Here is a 13,055-nt window from a genome sequence, read left to right on the forward strand (position 1 = left end):
GGGGGGGGGTGTCCATGGCTGTCCGGAGGCAGCAGGGGAGCTGAGCTGTCAACAGTCTCCGGGATCCATGGATCTTCACCACCAATACCTGACGCCCCCATTATCTTAGATGTGTGAGACCTCTACCCCTTCCCACCAATTATATTGACTTATTTAAAGAATAACAAAACACATAAGGACTTTCATCAGTTTAAAAAAATATTTTTTTTTTATAAAATTTTTTTGTCACGTCTGGTAAAAGGTCTATGACTTTGCGGTGTGTAGGGAACAGCCAGCAAGTCACATTTGGTAGGTGAAGGTGTGGGTGCAGCCTTCGTGTCATTTTTGGTAGGTGAAAGTGCGGGTGCAGCCTTTGTGTCACATTTGGTAGGTGAAGGCGCGGGTGCAGCCTTCTAACAATCAACTCTGGTCACAGAAGGTGCCAGACGCAACCTTTCTGTAACTATGGCTTCTGCCTAAAGGCGCAAGACGCAACGCTTTAGGTGAGCCATTCGTGATTGATTTAAGTCTTTGGCCATTTACTGAAGTCGCAAGACGCTACTCTTCAGTATTTAGCCAATTGCGGAGGTTGAAGCAACTACATGAAGGTGGCAAGGCTCGACACTTCATGAGCCGCTTGGTGGGTAAAGTCTTATGAGTGGCTGCACTGGTGATGAAGATCAGGAGCCGGGGACACAGCAGGAGACTTCATACTTCTTGGGAGACCATCTGCTGAAGGTCCTGCTCATCCAGTTCTTTCTCTTGGTGACGTTGTTGGCCCGGGAGATTTCGGCATAATAATCCTGTGACCAAGCTGGAGACACAAAGCTGATCTTGTTGAACATTTCCTGCTGACCATACTTTATATGTAGAGATGGGGTCTCAGTATAGTCCAGTGTCTCCTTCACTTTCATGTCTACGGCAATGCTGGTGAGGACGGCCGGTGGGGTTACTCTTCTGGCCTCAATGGCTTTCCAGTTCAGCCCATGAAAGAACTGGTGTGTCCTGACAGTCTCTCTTACAGGGCGCTCAAAGGGGTTTTTGTGCAGTAGTCCATGGAGGAGGCGGACGGTCTCTGCAGTGAGAGAGTCTGGGTACAAGGGAGTGACATGAAGGACAGAATAGTCAAATTCTTCTGGATTTGTTTGGTCTTTTCTGTAGTAGCAGGTTATACAGGATTACTCCAATGGCGAAGTAGTCTACCGCCCTTCCATGGGGTGTACCCAAAATCATCTCAGGAGGAGCATATCCTGATGTTCCTCTGCAAGGGTCTTTAGTGAACTCGGAGACGCCACCTACAGCAAGTCCAAAATCTGAGATTTTTGCATGTCCATCACTGGTCAGCAGAATGTTCTCTGGCTTTAGATCCCGATGCAGAATCCTGTTCAGATGGAGAAAGTCTGTTCCCAGGAAAATCTCCGCAGTCTGGAATTTAATAGCCGCAATATCCAAAGGAAAACTCTGCAACATGAGGTCAAACAGATCCCCCCTGATTGCCAGCTCTAGCACATCATATATATTATTAAGGCTGTGGAAGGCGGCCAGGCCCTGGATCAGGAAGGGGCTCCTGTATGAGATCCTCAGTACGTTGTTCTCCATTGAGTCCATGATCCGTATGGTCTCTCTTATCCACCACTTTTAAAGCCACTCGCTCCTTCCTCTTGCAGTCGGTAGCCAAATAAACTTTTGCAAAACTTCCGGAACCCAGGAGTTGGTGGAAGTTGAAGCAGTCCAGAGTAAGCAGCTCTGTGCAGGAGGAGGCTCCTGCAGCGGGGGGTCCTGGCATCGGGCTGGTGCTTGGCACTGGGCACTGCTCTGCAGCATCGCCTATGGAGAAGCCAATACATATAATTAGTGACCGGACATGGCATATTATAGCGCTAAATAACACAATTTAGCAAAACAAGGATGAAGATGATGAGATTAACCCCTAATACAACAGTTATGACCTCATAATGGTGAAGGTTCTCTTAGCACTGGGTGCTTGGGTCTCAGGGTCCTCGGTGAGGTGGTAGGTCCCTCTGTGGTGGAGACTGGATACTGGAGACTGGATATTCTTCTTATAGGGGTCTTCCCTCGGGGGGATGTCTATGGCTGTCCGGGGGCAGCAGGGGAGCTGAGCTGTCAACAGTCTCCGGGATCCATGGATCTTCACCACCAATACCTGACGCCCCCTTTACATTAGATGTGTGAGACCTCTACCCCTTCCCAACAATTATATTGACTTATTTAAAGAATAAAAAAACACATAAGGACTTTCATCAGTTTAAAGTTTTTTTTTTTTCTAAGTTACATTTTTTTTGTCACGTCTGGTAAAAAGTCTATGACTGTGCGGTGTGTAGGAAACAGCCAGCATGTCATTTTTGGTAGGTGAAGGTGCGGGTGCAGCCTTCATGTCACATTTGGTAGGTGAAGGTGCGGGTGCAGCCTTCGTGTCACATTTGGTTGGTGAAGGTGTGGGTGCAGCCTTGGTGTCACATTTGGTAGGTGAAGTTGCGGGTGCAGCCTTCGTGTCACATTTGGTAGGTGAAGGTGCGGGTGCAGCCTTGGTGTCACATTTGGTAGGTGAAGGCGCGGGTGCAGCCTTGGTGTCACATTTGGTAGGGTGAAGGCGCGGGTGAAGCCTTTGTGTTATATTTGGAAGGGTGAAGGTGCGGGTGCAGCCTTCGTGTCACATTTGGAAGGGTGAAGGTGCGGGTGCAGCCTTTGTGTCACATTTGGAAGGGTGAAGGTGCGGGTGCAGCCTTCTAACAAGGGTGTGGTCTGGTCACAGAAGGCGCCAGACGCAACCTTTCTGTAACTATGGTTTCTGCCTAAAGGCGCCAGACGCAACGCTTTAGGTGAGCCATTCGCAATTGATTTAAGTCTTTGGCCACTTACTGAGGTCGCAAGACGCTACTCTTCAGTATTTAGCCAATTGCGGAGGTTGAAGCAACTACATGAAGGTGGCAAGGCTTCGTGTCATATTTGGTAGGTGAAGGTGCAGCCTTCGTGTCATATTTGGTAGGTGAAGTCGTGCGTGCAGCATTCGTGTCACATTCGGTAGGTGAAGGCGCGGGTGCAGCATTCGTGTCACATTTGGTAGGTGAAGGCGCGGGTGCAGCCTTCGTGTCATATTTGGTAGGTGAAGGCGCGGGTGCAGCCTTCGTGTCACATTTGGTAGGTGAAGGTGCGGGTGCAGCCTTCGTGTCACATTTGGTAGGTGAAGGTGCGGGTGCAGCCTTCTAACAATCAACGATGGTCACAGAAGGCGCCAGACGCAACGCTTTAGGTGAGCCATTCGTGATTGATTTAAGTCTTTGGCCATTTACTGACGTCGCAAGACGCTACTCTTCAGTATTTAGCCAATTGCGGAGGTTGAAACAACTACATGAAGGTGGCAAGGCTCGACACTTCATGAGCCGCTTGGTGGGTAAAGTCTTATGAGTGGCTGCACTGGTGATGAAGATCAGGAGCCGGGGACACAGCAGGAGACTTCTTTCTTCTTGGGAGACCATCTGCTGAAGGTCCTGCTCATCCAGTTCTATCTCTTGGTGACGTTGTTGGCCCGGGGGATTTCGGCATAGTAATCCTGTGACCAAGCTGGAGACACAAAGCTGATATTGTTGAACATTTCCTGTTGACCATACTTGATATGTAGAGATGGGGTCTCAGTATAGTCCAGTGTCTCCTCCACTTTCATGTCTACGGCAATGCCGGTGAGGACGGCCGGTGGGGTGACTCTTCTGGCCTCAATGGCTTTCCAGTTCAGCCCAAGAAAGAACTGGTGCGTCCTGACAGTCTCTCTTACAAGGTGCTTAAAGGTTTTTTTTTGCAGAAGTCCTTGGAGGAGGCGGACGGTCTCTGCAGTGAGAGAGTCCGGGTACACGGGAGTGACATGAAGGACAGAATAGTCAAATTCTTCTGGATTTGTTTGGTCTTTTCCTTAGTAGCAGGTTATACAGGATTACTCCAATGGCGAAGTAGTCTACCGCCCTTCCATGGGGCGTACCCAAAATCATCTCAGGAGGAGCATATCCTGATGTTCCTCTGCAAGGGTCTTTAGTGAACTCGGAGACGCCATCTGAGATTTTTGCATGTCCATCACTGGTCAGCAGAATGTTCTCTGGCTTTAGATCCCGATGCAGAATCCCGTTCAGATGGAGAAAGTCTGTTCCCAGGAAAATCTCCGCGGTCAGGAATTTAATAGCCGCAATATCCAAAGGAAAACTCTGCAATATGAGGTCAAACAGATCCCCCCTGATTGCCAGCTCCAGCACATAATATATATTATTAAGGCGGCCAGACCCTGGATCAGAAAGGGGCTCCTGTATGAGATCCTCCGTACGTTGTTCTCAATGAAGTTGAGTCCATGATCCGTATGGTCTCTCTTATCCACCACTTTTAGAGGCACTCGCTCCTTCCTCTTGCAGTCGGTAGCCAAATAAACTTTTGCAAAACTTCCGGAACCCTTAGAGTACCAGGGCTTCATTGCTCGCTTTTTGGTGTACTGTGTCTGATACTTGCCTGAGGGCCTGGGGACCTCAGACAAGTATATTGGGGTGCAGATAGGTGGACTGTAAGGACCTATCTGATCCCACTGATGACTCGCTCTGCTCCTCTCCTGTCCTCTCCGCACGGCTCTTCTCTGCTCCTGTCTACACCATTGCCGCTCCCTTAGGGCTCCGACATCTGCCGCCTGAGGCGAGATTCCCCTCTCGCCTCATGGCAGATGTGGCCCTGTCAACCAGAGCACTTAACCACAATCCCATTGCCTGGATCTATGAGTATCTTCTTATATTTGATATCCTTCATGCCAAAATCAACCTTTATAATTACGCTAATGATCCTGAGCTACAGGGGTTGTTCCCAGTATCCCTCTGTGTCCCCCTTCCCTCTGCTGTCAATGATAAAAGTGATCTCAGGTGACTGTAAGTCTTAGGATAAGGAGATATGTACACTTTACTCTAGAAACAGCGCCCCCCCCCCCCCTGCCCATGGGTTGTGTGTGGTATTACAGATCAGCTTTGTCTCCTGGTATTACCCTCCTATGTGGTGTCTCTGATCTGTAGGACGTCCAGGAACCTCTACAATACAATGTCCCCCAAATGTGCAGCTCTGCCCAGGACTCACCACCAATACCTGATGCCCCCTTTACCTTAGATGTGTGAGACCTCTACCCCTTCCCACCAATTATATTGACTTATTTAAAGAATAACAAAACACATAAGGACTTTCATCAGTTTAAAAAAAAAACAAAACATTTTTTAATTTACATTTTTTTTGTCACGTCTGATAAAAAATCTATGACTGTGCGGTGTGTAGGGAACAGCCAGCAAGTAACATTTGGTAGGTGAAGGTGCGGGTGCGGCCTTCGTGTCACATGTGGTAGGTGAAGGTGCGGGTGCAGCCTTCGTGTCACATTTGGTAGGTGAAGGCGCGAGTATAGCCTTCGTGTCATATTTGGTAGGCGAAGGCGCGGCTGCAGCCTTCGTGTCATATTTGGTAGGTGAAGGCGCGGGTGCAGCCTTCGTGTCACATTTGGAAGGGTGAAGGTGCGGGTGCAGCCTTTGTGTCACATTTGGAAGGGTGAAGGTGCGGGTGCAGCCTTCTAACAAGGGTGTGGTCTGGTCACAGACCCGATGCAGAATCCCGTGCAGATGGAGAAAGTCTGTTCCCAGGAAAATCTCTGCGGTCAGGAATATAATAGCTGCAATATCCAAAGGAAAACTCTGCAACATGAGGTCAAACAGATCCCCCCCCCCTGGTTGCCAGCTCCAGCACATAATATATATTATTAAGGCCGTGGAAGGCGACCAGGCCCTGGATCAGGAAAGGGCTCCTGTATGAGATCCTCAGTACATTGTTCTCCATGAAGTTGAGTCCATGATCCGTATGGTCTCTCTTATCCACCACTTTTAAAGCCACTCGCTCCTTCCTCTTGCAGTCGGTAGCCAAATAAACTTTTGCAAAACTTCCGGAACCCAGGAGTTGGTGGAAGTTGAAGCAGTCCAGAGTAAGCAGCTCTGTGCAGGAGGAGGCTCCTGCAGCAGGGGGTTCCTGGCATCGGGCTGGTGCTTGGCACTGGGCACTGCTCTGCAGCATCGCCTATGGAGAAGCCAATACATATAATTAGTGACCGGACATGGCATATTATAGCGCTAAATAACACAATTTGGCAAAAGAAGGATGAAGATGATGAGTTTATCCCCTAATACAACACTTATGACCTCATACTGGCACTGGGTGCTGGGGTCTCAAGGTCCTCGGTGAGGTGGTAGGTCCCTCTGTGGTGGAGACTGGATATCCACTTAAATGGCTTGCGCAGCCGCGGAGAGAATAATCTGATTCTTCTCATAGGGGTCTTCCCTCTGGGGGGGCCATGGCTGTCCGGGGGCAGCAGCGGAGCTGAGCTGTCAACAGTCTCCGGGATCCACGGATCTTCATCCAGGTCAGGGATGGCCATAGCAGCACACGTCATACTACTCACTGACGTATGCGCAGTAATACCCCTCTTACCTGTAATCTCCACTACATGGGGTACAACGCCCAGTAATACCCCTCTTACCTGTAATCTCCAGTACATGGGGTACAACGCCCAGTAATACCCCTCTTACCTGTAATCTCCAGTACATGGGGTATAGCACCCAGTAATACCCCTCTTACCTGTAATCTCCAGTACATGGGGTATAACACCCAGTAATACCCCTCTTACCTGTAATCTCCACTACATGGGGTATAATACCCAGTAATACCCCTCTTACCTGTAATCTCCAGTACATGGGGTATAGCACCCAGTAATACCCCTCTTACCTGTAATCTCCACTACATGGGGTACAACGCCCAGTAATACCCCTCTTACCTGTAATCTCCACTACATGGGGTATAATACCCAGTAATACCCCTCTTACCTGTAATCTCCAGTACATGGGGTATAGCACCCAGTAATACCCCTCTTACCTGTAATCTCCACTACATGGGGTACAACGCCCAGTAATACCCCTCTTACCTGTAATCTCCACTACATGGGGTATAATACCCAGTAATACCCCTCTTACCTGTAATCTCCACTACATGGGGTATAATACCCAGTAATACCCCTCTTACCTGTAATCTCCACTACATGGGGTATAATACCCAGTAATACCCCTCTTACCTGTAATCTCCACTACATGGGGTATAATACCCAGTAATACCCCTCTTACCTGTAACTACCACTACATGGGGTATAACACCCAGTAATACCCCTCTTACCTGTAATCTCCAGTACTTGGGGTATAACACCCAGTAATACCCCTCTTACCTGTAACTACCACTACACGGGGTATAACATCCAGTAATACCCCTCTTACCTGTAATCTCCAGTACATAGGGTATAACACCCAGTAACACCCCTATTACCTGTAACTACCACTACACGGGGTATAACACCCAGTAATACCCCTCTTACCTGTAATCCCCTCTATATGGGGTATAACACCCAGTAGGACACACAACACACCCAGTGCACCTAAAGAAGCTTCAACACTGTAATATAAATCCATATTTCATAGTACCGACAACTTACACAAAGGTCTGATTACACATATCTCCAGGGAAAATACATCACACCGGCTGCAGAGGGGACAGCAGTGTGGGGACAGCATTGTGGGGGCGGCAGTGTGGGGGCAGCAGTGTGGGGACAGCAGTGTGAGGACGGCAGTGTGGGGACGGCAGTGTGGGGGCGGCAGTGTGGGGGCGGCAGTGTGGGGGCGGCAGTGTGGGGGCGGCAGTGTGGGGGTGGCAGTGTGGGGACAGCAGTGTGAGGACAGCAGTGTGAGGACAGCAGTGTGGGGACAGCAGTGTGGGGGCGGCAGTGTGGGGACGGCAGTGTGGGGACAGCAGTGTGGGGGACAAGTGCACCTTGAGAAGCTTCAGCCCTGGAATATAAATCCAAATTTCACAGTCCTGTTGCTGCTTACAGGGTCAATACCTAACACTGTGTGAAGTCTACAAGGTCATATCTGCTGATAGGTGAGTTGTGTTCCAGGGTATCATGAAGCCCCCACTTGAGTTGAGTCCTGAGTTACTGGGGGGCTTTGGGATACATAGGGATGTGGTAGGTCCTCCTGCGGGAGATGTGCAGTGACCGGCAGGTTATATAAGATGTGATGTGGGGGCAGGCGGCGCTGTCATGTAAGGTGTCACTTTCCCACGTGTTGTCGGCTCGGCTGCCATCACAGCAGCTGTTCCCTTCCCCTGAGCGCAGTGTGAACAGGTTTTCTGTGTTATTTTCTGACAAGTCTCTTATGTCCATTATCTCCGGTGTCTGCTCCTCCGGCTGCACCGCTCCCTGACCTGAGCGCGGGTCACCTCGTACCTGCACTTACATAATGGAGATAAGTACATCGCAGACATGAGCCTCATGGGGCACCGTACTAAACATTAAAGAGCTTCTTCACTTCTCTGCAACATGTTTAATGATAAGAGGATGGAAGGAAGCCCCAAAATCTCAGCAGAGTGGAGACAATTGTATCCAGCCTAGACAATGCTCAAGCCTGATACATTGTAACAAACTAGTACACAGCTTGTCCTGCTCTCACCGGAGAAGTGGAGACAATTGTATTCAGTCTAGACAATGCTCTGTGAGCTCAACAGACTGGAATCCTGCCTGATACTAGTACACAGCGAGTCCTGTTCTCACCTGAGAAGAAGAGACAATTGTATCCAGTCTAGACAATGCTCTGTGAGTTGCGCAGTCTGGACTCCAGCCTGATACATTGTAACAAACTTGTATGCAGCTTGTCCTGCTCTCACCGGAGAAGTGGAGACAATTGTATCCAGCCAAGGCAATGCTCTGTGAGATCAACAGACTGGAATCCTGCCTGATACCAGTACATAGCGAATCCTGTTCTCACCTGAAAAGTGGAGACAATTGTATCCAGTCTAGACAATGCTCTGTGAGCTGAAAAGCCTGGACTCCAGACTAATACATTGTAACAGACCGGTATATACCTTGTCTTGCTCACGGCTGGTAAGTGGAGACAATTGTATCCAGTCTACACAATGCTCTGTGAGTTACACAGAATGGGCTCCAGGCTGATACATTGTAACAAACCTGTACACAGCCAGTCCTGCTCTGCTAGTTTGTTTCAAGGCTTGTACTTACAAATATTCATGAAGTTGCGAGTCCTGGAATTGTGACTCTTTTCCCCATTTTGCCACGTTGGTGTTGGATGATGACGTGGTGGGTCATGCTCGGCCGCGGAGTGGGGTGACGTGGAGCGTACAGGCAGGACCTGGCATAGAAATATGACAAGGGACCAGTAAAAGGAACACCAAGCGCTGGGCACAATGGGGGTGATGTATCAGGCAGTGGGCACCCGAATTCTGGAGTAGAAACCAGATGTATCATCCAGCATCAGACACAGCGATAAGATACTGGTCTAATCCTACTCTGCGCTGGTCTCATGCACGCAATTCTACGCTAGGCAGGACCCGCCGCAACAAGAGGCCCGAGGATTACACCATGAGCCGATGTACCAACCCCCCCAGAATGTTAACATGTTGTAAATGTAATTGAATTGTGTTTACAATGTGTTAACACATACTGAAGGATGTGAAAAACAGATATAGGGTTGAAGGGGTCGTCTGCGATTACGTTCTCCGGCGTCTCCTGTCACCCCGTATCACCGCGTAGCTGCACCGGAGGAGACAGGGACGTCATAGTTCTTTAGTTTTTTTACAAACCCTGAGGCCAGTAACAAAAAAAAAAGAGGTCCTGGATACCCCCTTAAACTTAAAACGCAAATCACATTATAAAATGAGTCACTGATCTCAGAACATGAAACTTTCTCCTATAAATCCGGCCGCTCAGCAGCTGTAATTGGAAGTCATGTACAGGTAGGGGCTGATTATAGATGAGAGCTCATTATAGGTCTGATTCACTGTGACGCCTGCTCCTCACCACGTTACCAGGGACAGGCAGAGCCCCCGCTGTACAGACTTAAAGGGCAACTTTAATTGGGCGCTGACATAGGGTGAAACTAAAACATTACATCTCTGCACTTCTGCATCTCCTGTCTAGAGAGCAGAGAGCAGAGAGCAGATCGCTGCCGGATGTCTGGGATGTAAGGACGGCCAGGATGACAGCGTCGTCATATGTAGTCGTGTGCTAAAGTTTTTGCGCCCCTTGTCATCGGATCCGTCTGGATAGATAAAGCTCCACAATACAATCATCACTGCCATAGAGAATGAATGGAGAGACAGTCACACCTGTGCGTCAGGGGCAGATAGGGGCACATTTACTTACCCGGTCCGGTCGCGATCCCGCGGTGCGTTGTCCGATGATGATTCGGGTCTGCCGCGATTCACTAATGTTGTGCATCCAATTTCCTGCATGTGTCTCTTCCCCCCCGAGATCCGCCGGAGTTCATCTTCTTCTTCCCGCTGCATGTAAGTGCTTGATCTTGACACACAATTCAGTTTTAAAATTCCGCGGTTTGTCCAAATCCGTCGGGTTGTTCGACGCCCACCGATTTCTGTCGCGTGCAAGCCGGCACTGATGCGACAAAATCCGATCCCGTTCGCCAAAAAACCCGGGGCTATTCATGGCAAAATGGAAATATTCGGGAAAACCCGACGGAATCGCGGTCCGCAGACCCTTAGTAAATGAGCCCCATTGTGCTTGTTAAAGGAAATGTCCCATCACAATCCATCCTGATAAACCTGGGACATTACTCCTATTTCCAGGCAACTGTGGGAATCTTCTTATTTTTGTTATCCATGGCTAAAATCTACTTTGATAATTTCGGGGATGTTGTCAGAGTCCTTCCTTGCTGTTATGCTGCCGCCCCCGTCCCCCTGAGCACTTCCCCTTGGTGTTGTGCTCCTGCACCGTGTAACAGCCTATGAAGCTACAGCATGGGGCGGGGGGAACTCTGGTAACACCGATGTAAACATATTATTAACACATTGCAAGTGCAATTCAAACACCGTGGCCCAGACAATAGTGGATCTTCCTGTAGGCGCTATGGACGGGCTCCAGGGGACTTCAGCTTCTCAGGGGCCAAGGACTGCCCATACCCAGGTCCTATATAAAGATCGCCGCTGCCAAAACTTCAGGTTAAAAAAAAAACCCTTTATACTCACCTCCGGCTTCTTCTCCCTGCTGCTCCATCATCTCCTCCTGCCACACGCATACACTATGACTCCGCCGCGTGACGTCATGGTCATGTACGTGGGCCAGAGGATAAGAAGAAGAAGACAGAGCTTAGTATAGGGTTAGTTGAAGCTTTGGAAGTAGCAAGTTTTTTTCCCAAGGGCTCTGCTGTGGACATTTCATCAAAGGGGGGCATCTGCTGTGGACATTTCATCAAAGGGGGGCATCTGCTGTGGACATTTCATCAAAGGGGGGCATCTGCTGTGGACATTTCATCAAAGGGGGGCATCTGCTGTGGACATTTCATCAAAGGGGGGCATCTGCTGTGGACATTTCATCAAAGGGGGGCATCTGCTGAGGACATTTCATCAAAGGGGGGCATCTGCTGTGACATTTCATCAAAGGGGGGCATCTGCTGTGACATTTCATTCAAGGGGGGCATCTGCTGTGACATTTCATTCAAGGGGGGCATCTGCTGTGACATTTCATTCAAGGGGGGCATCTGCTGTGGACATTTCATTCAAGGGGGGCATCTGCTGTGGACATTTCATTAAAGGGGGGCATCTGCTGTGGACATTTCATCAAAGGGGGGCATCTGCTGAGGACATTTCATCAAAGGGGGGCATCTGCTGTGACATTTCATTAAAGGGGGGCATCTGCTGTGACATTTCATTAAAGGGGGGCATCTGCTGTGGACATTTATTTAAAGGGTGGCTTTCTGTGAACATCCAATGGGCCCTGGATATAGTGTCATCTGCTTTAGGGTGCTGTCATATGGTCCGTTTTGGAGCGTTTTTAAAAGCACTGAAAACGCATGCATTTCTGAATGTTCGCCAAGCGTTTGGCTGGTTTAAGCAGCTGTGAAAATGATAATACGGCTGCTTACACTTCCAGATATGAAGTAAAACAGAGACAAACCAGAACCGTGTGACAGCAGCCTGGGTGCAGCGTCCTCCCTCCTGTGCAGGATGCGGCAGATCACTGAATACTGGCGTAGGGCATTCGATTATCTGGCGCTCCCAGTGTGGACACAGTAGCACCTTCCTCTTTCACTTACATTATCCGTCGAGTCGCTGTATTAAATGTGTCACAAAATTCGACTAAGCTCTAACATGCCCCTTTAGGGCGTGATGGACAAAGTTCGGCCACAACACAAAAGTCGCGCAAACATTACATACAACATACAAAACTGGCGCGTAGACAATTATATATCTGGCCCAGTGTGTGAACATGGTCTTAGGCTTCGTTCACACTTAAATTGTGCTAACATTATGTTTACATTCTATTGTTGCTGCTTTTAGCGCATCCGCAAAGTAAGTAATGACGCTTTTTCAGCGTTGCATAAATGCCATGTGTGAACGCGGCCTCATAAAAGAAATTGGAGAATAAAGGTGACAAGGGCGGCCTGCCGAGCGGAAAGCATATAACCAGCGCTCACACATAGCGTTTCCGATACGTAAAAAATATGTTAACAGGAGTATATAGGAGACGCAATGAATTAACATTTACAATCTGTTAACATCAAATTTACACAGTAACGTGATGTTTAGGGTGTGGTCACACCTACCGCTAGTGCTAGTCTACAAACGCAGCAACAGGGTACGGGGGCGGAGATGGCGTTTGCATTACATTACTGACATGCGAAACATGTGGTGCTGTTTCCAAAATGCTCTTCGACCAAGCCCCTCCCGGTTGCATTTGTACACCGCGTGTCTGGAGGCCTCATCCATTCATCACACGGGCGGCCATTTCTCCACATATGAATCATATTGCAGACACAAAAACACTGTCACGACTTTGTGCTGCGGATACGCAAGACTCCACAGAGCGCTGCTGCCCCCTAGTGCTAAAATATCAGATTTCATGCTTTAAAGGGGTGGTCTGAGATCTGAGATTTTTCATGTGCCCTAACAATTATCTCCTTTTAGAAGCCTCCCAACTATTGTTATAATTTCTA

Source organism: Engystomops pustulosus, chromosome 2 (genome assembly GCF_040894005.1).
Source record: "Engystomops pustulosus chromosome 2, aEngPut4.maternal, whole genome shotgun sequence".
NCBI classification, from domain to species: Eukaryota; Metazoa; Chordata; class Amphibia; order Anura; family Leptodactylidae; genus Engystomops; species Engystomops pustulosus.